Below are 5,287 nucleotides of genomic sequence, written 5' to 3'. Positions count from 1 at the left end.
TAATTATTCAATTTTAGATAATTAAGCCTCCGAAATCAACAGTTACCTCATATTTATTTGTCCTCCTGGGAGCATAACCTCACTAAAAAAAGCCTGTCGACTTTACTTTGATCACCCTGTATAAACCACTTGGATTTCGAAGCTTCTGGGGTACGCCGCGAACAACAGCGTTACCACGCGGGATGCCGCCTTGGTGCTCTATATATTTGGGTCGAGCGAGCGAGCGAGCTAGGACGACAAGGCGAGCGCCTAAAGTGCTCTGCACTTAAAATTTCGTTTTCCATACCGGTCTCGTCGAGCACGCCGGATAGGTCGTTTTCTTGTCTTCGGCGACAGAAAACGTACTTGCAGTTGACGACTGGACAAGCGCGTTTGAACCACTTGGCAATATTGCACACTCACAAAGGGCTCTACCGCAAAATTATTTTCACGAGATTATCCACGATTTCATTGCCAAGACAAGTGTCCGAATGAATACTTTTTGCCTCATGGTAAAACCATTGTATCAGACAACGAAATGATTTTCTACGTCTAGAAACCCTCGTGTCCATAATGTTCTGGCAGTCTTGCTGCCATAGGGAGCTTTTAAGAGGGTTCAACGCTGGTCGACCACTCTCGACATGTCGTAGACACTCGAGTAACGGCCCTGAGGTTAAAAAGAAGGTCCCCTGCACCCCGAGTAGTCCGAGTGGCACTGGCTACCACCCCAAGCGCAGGAAACAAAAATACCTGAACATAAATACCCCAGAAAGTGGAGGAGAAAATAGCCCCGCCTGTAGCGTTGTGGTCATCGCACCAGAAAGGTATCCGGTAGGTCGTGGGTTCGGATCTTACCCAGCGGGCATTTTTTCTCCGCTTTCTTTCTGTCTTTCCAAATTCTTTATCTTTTTCGATGACCTACCACATTCTCCCCTTTGTTTCCGAGGTTTTCTTGACGTCCAATCCTCCTAATAAATAAATAAATAAATAAATATATATATATATATATATATATATATATATATATATATATATATATATATATATATATATATATATATATATATATATATATGACAGAAAATAGGGGTTGGCAGTCAAGAAAACCTCGGAAAGCAAAGGAGAGGTTGTGGTGGGTCATAGAAAGAGATGAAGAATTTTTTGAGTCGAAAAGAAAGTGGTGAAAAAATGCCCGCCGGGTGGGATCCGAACCCACGACCTCCAGAATACCGGTCTGGTGCGATAACCACTACGCTACCGGCGGGGCTGTTTCCCCAGCACTTTCTCGGGTATTTATGTTGAGGTATTTTTGTTTCCTGCACTTGGGGGTGGCAGCCAGCGCCACTCCGACTACTCGGGGTGAAGGGGACCTTCTTTTTAACCCCCGGGCCGTGACTCGAGTGTCTACGACATGTCGAGAGTGGTCGACCAGCGTTGAACCCTCTTAAGCTCCCTTTGGCACCAAGACTGCCAGAACAGAGGCCCTCGCTAAGCATGCAGCGAATCAGAAAATGGGAAATGAGGGGCTCCGTGAAAATAAGACAGAAAATAAGGGTTGGCAGTCAAGAAAACCTCGGAAAGCAAAGGGGAGGTTGTGGTGGGTCATAGAAAGAGATGAAGAATTTTTTGAGTCGAAAAGAAATTATATATATATATATATATATATATATATATATATATATATATATATATATATATATATATATATATATATATATATATATATAAAGGTTCTCTCCATACACTGCAGCCTCTGTGCCTATAGCATGCCAAGAATGCCTGGGCAACGCACTGTACGCCAACACTTTCTTGCTCGCGTGTCATTATTTCGACCTGAGTCCTTGATTCGCAGTCTCCACACTTCGACACAACGACAGACACGATCTTACCAGGTGCTCTCGCCCTAAAATCAAATACAGTGAACCTTCGTTGTCATGAAATCGCCTTATTTGAGTTCTCGCTTCATTCCAGGTTTCCCACGGTCCCAACTGCAGTGCGCAGAAACCAACTCATGTCCGCTTTTAGCAAAGTACCGCTTTTAGCAAAGTCAGTCTTTCGTCCCGAGTATGTCGCTATAAAGAGCGTTTACTGTTAGTTGTATTTACGATACCACCTCAAAGAAAAGTTTAATGATTTCGCTCCATGGAGCGTGCCACAGGAGCGCGGGTTGTGCGTGCACTGCAAAATGATTAACACCTTTACACCCTAGCAGACAATACAAAGCAAAACACCCTTAAGGGTGCTTTGTCATTTATATCACCCTTACACCCTAGTAAAAACAAGAATACGTTCTTTGAAAGGGTATTTAAGTGTTAATCATACCCTTTCAAAGGGTGTTTTATTTGTTTTTATAGGGTGTAAGGGTGTTAGTTATAGACAAAAATGGTGTAAATCAATATACAGTGTGGAGTACTCTTCTATGTCCGTCACGAGTTGTCTGACGCGCTCTGCGGACTGTCTTGTGTCATTATCTCAAGCAGCCTTGCTGCCCCGCACATTTCAATGGAGGAAGATACCTTTCGAAGAGGATATTGGGCGCTATAAGTAGGAGGCGGGCCGTCTCCTGCCGGGCTTTTTACGAGACACGGAACTTAAGACAGACGATGACTTTCCCTGTTTAGAATACGACGTGGCGTCTCGGGCGGAGACATTGCGACAGCTGCGGCCAATGTCTAATATTCAAACTCAGCAACCAACTTAATGTCTCTCCACATGGCTGTCAGGCGGATTAAAATCGTCTGCATTTTACGCAGCCTGCATTCGAAATTAACCATAAACCAACAAAAATGCCCTTGAAGACCTTTCGAGTGATAAGGGAGGCAAATCTGTCTTAATTTCTGCGCGAGGTTTTGTCGCTTTCCTCGAAAAGTTCCTTCCCCAAACCCTCTTTTTATTCCTGGCTACAAGATCCGTGCACTGATATGGCGCAACGTACCGGTAATGTGAACGATTTTAAAAGCGAACTTGCATCCAGAAGCTCTATCTCCTTGTTCTGTTACTATCTTGAAAAGTAACGTATAGTGCTTACGAATGTCCTCCCTGTAGACCCGCACCGCCTTACCACATACCTCCGCAAAACTAGGCGCCACTTACTCGCACTCACTAAAAAATATAGTTTTCCTCGAGCACTCACCCGCGCTCACGCTCACCACTCGCCCTCAGCACTCGCACTCTTGCACAGACAGACAGACAGACAGACAGACAGACAGACAGACAGACAGACAGACAGACAGACAGACAGACAGACAGACCAAAATTTTCGCGTCGAAATTAGCCCAATAAAGACTATAGTCTTCTTCGAAACTCGCGTTCGCGAAGCGGCGCTGCTAAGAAACGAGCAGCCTCCAAACGAATGCACGTAAAGCGACGGGGTGACTGCGAGGGTCAGTGATGAAGCGTCTGCGCGCCGCTCAGGAATCACTCCTCCTGGCGCTATGACGTTGCCCAACTTCGCCATGTCCCGGCGTCACCGGCGTTATCGCTAGCAATTCAAAAGGCAATAATGTTTCATATATCTGTATATGTAGAGCTTTCGGCAAAAGTTTGTGAGAGCCATTCTCGACAGTAGTAACCGGTTTTCGAATCGCAAAAATTCAGAGAGCTTTACTGACGCTACAATAAAGTTCTGACACTGCAGTTTGCACATATATGTCACCGTAATTAACAAACGCAGTCACGGAACACGAGTTCCAACAATGAACACAAAGTGCAGCCACAAAAAGGTTACTATTTCTCTAACCATTTTGCCGCAGCTATCGTGGCTATTATTTTAAAAGTAAGCTTACCGGCAATCTTGGTTCCATCTTATCTGATGGAGGCAAAAAGCGAAAATGCTCGTGTGTTCGAGATCTCGGCGCACGTTAAAGGACCCCAGGTGGTCAAAATTAATCCGGAGCCCTCCACTAAAGCGCGTCTCATCGCCTGTGTATACCGTCTGCGCGTTAAGCCCCGCAATCATTCATCAATAAATCTTGATTCCATGCTGACCCATTCTTCGAGTCTGCCGGCGGAAGACAACTTTCGTTGGAAGCTCCTTATATCATCATCATCATTAGTCAGCGCACAGGTCCCAGGAACATGCCCTCCAAGTTGCTCCTAAAAGCTGTCTCCTCCATCACCACGGTCGTCACTCACACAAAAACAGGCCTTACCCGCACTGCAGCCTCCAACACGGAATTTTTTTGTTTCGGCCGACCTGCCAACCAACATCAACTTTGGAAATGGTAAAACTAATTGCCACCTTTTGAATGCTCCAAACAGCAGGAAAGTTCATTTCGCCTGTAGCTCAGGGGGTAGCGAATACCGACACATTGGGTGCCTCGATGCCAGCACCACCGCGTACAGGGTGGAGATACCCTTTGAACAATCCCGTGCCGCGCTATTAGGTCAAAATGCTCAACGCGTTGTTCCTTTCGTATCCCACAACACCCCGCAAAGCGAAACAGATATGATGATTCAAGATTCGCCAGTAAACCGCGTTGCGGCGATCATTTTAGCGCGTTTTGGATACAACGACGCTGCGGCGGCGAGCGAGTGACCCAAAATGGCGGCGCCAGCGTATACGTGTCTCCATCCTGTACGGCGGACGCGCGTGAATCGAGGCACCCTACCGACGCAAACTGCACAGCGCCACGAACGGATATCAGTCGTCGTTTAGACCACAGGGAACGGGTGAACGTCTGGGTTACTGCTAAATGAGGCGTTTTTTTCGAAATGAGCCAGATAAGGCTAACGCGAATTTGAGCAACAAGCGGAAGTTTGTAACCGGATCTAAAAGCAACACCGTCAAAGCTACTACATAATATATTTTGCATGTCAGCTACAGGAAGTTTATGGCCACAAGTAATTAAAGATTATGCCGTGAGTTTGAGCAATATTGGGGTGATAATCTTGGATTTGGCTCATATTGAATTGAAGGACTCAAGTTAATGTGGGATTCTTATGAGAACTTTATTTAAATTGACTTTCAAGCATGGTGCGGATAAGGTTTGGTAGAAAAAACATTAAAAATATCCTACAAGGCTTCAGGAACAGTAGAAATATGCATGTAGAGCAGATCAGTCCTCTTGGTACCATTAGAAGCTCTTTTCGAATTCTTCCCCAGGAAAATTTTCTTAGGCACGCCTGAAGACACTCACAAAGTAAGCAAGCTCTCCATTGTTTTGTTACGACTTTCCAAAACGCTTCACAAGAAGGCTGCTCATATATTCTTCACCTTAATGAAGGGGTTCGTACTTTCAGATGGTGGGGGAGATTCGCCAGGGCTGGTAGGAGGTGGCTATTTAGTTAAGTACTAAGATGGTAAACA

General features: G+C 45.4%; 1 non-coding gene across 1 annotated transcript; it reads right to left on the bottom strand.

The window, feature by feature from the left end:
• Positions 1-1,170: 1,170 nt before the first annotated feature.
• Trnat-ggu (transfer RNA threonine (anticodon GGU)) lies at positions 1,171-1,243 on the bottom strand. The gene has a single exon. It is a non-coding gene; the product is annotated as a tRNA-Thr (tRNA).
• Positions 1,244-5,287: the final 4,044 nt, after the last annotated feature.

This window comes from Haemaphysalis longicornis, unplaced genomic scaffold (assembly GCF_048455015.1).
Source record: "Haemaphysalis longicornis isolate Haplotype H1 unplaced genomic scaffold, Haemaphysalis longicornis Haplotype H1 scaffold_2, whole genome shotgun sequence".
In the NCBI taxonomy this organism is placed as follows: Eukaryota; Metazoa; Arthropoda; class Arachnida; order Ixodida; family Ixodidae; genus Haemaphysalis; species Haemaphysalis longicornis.
Note: the sequence above shows the minus strand (reverse complement) of the source record. Positions and strands in the feature narration are given on the sequence as shown.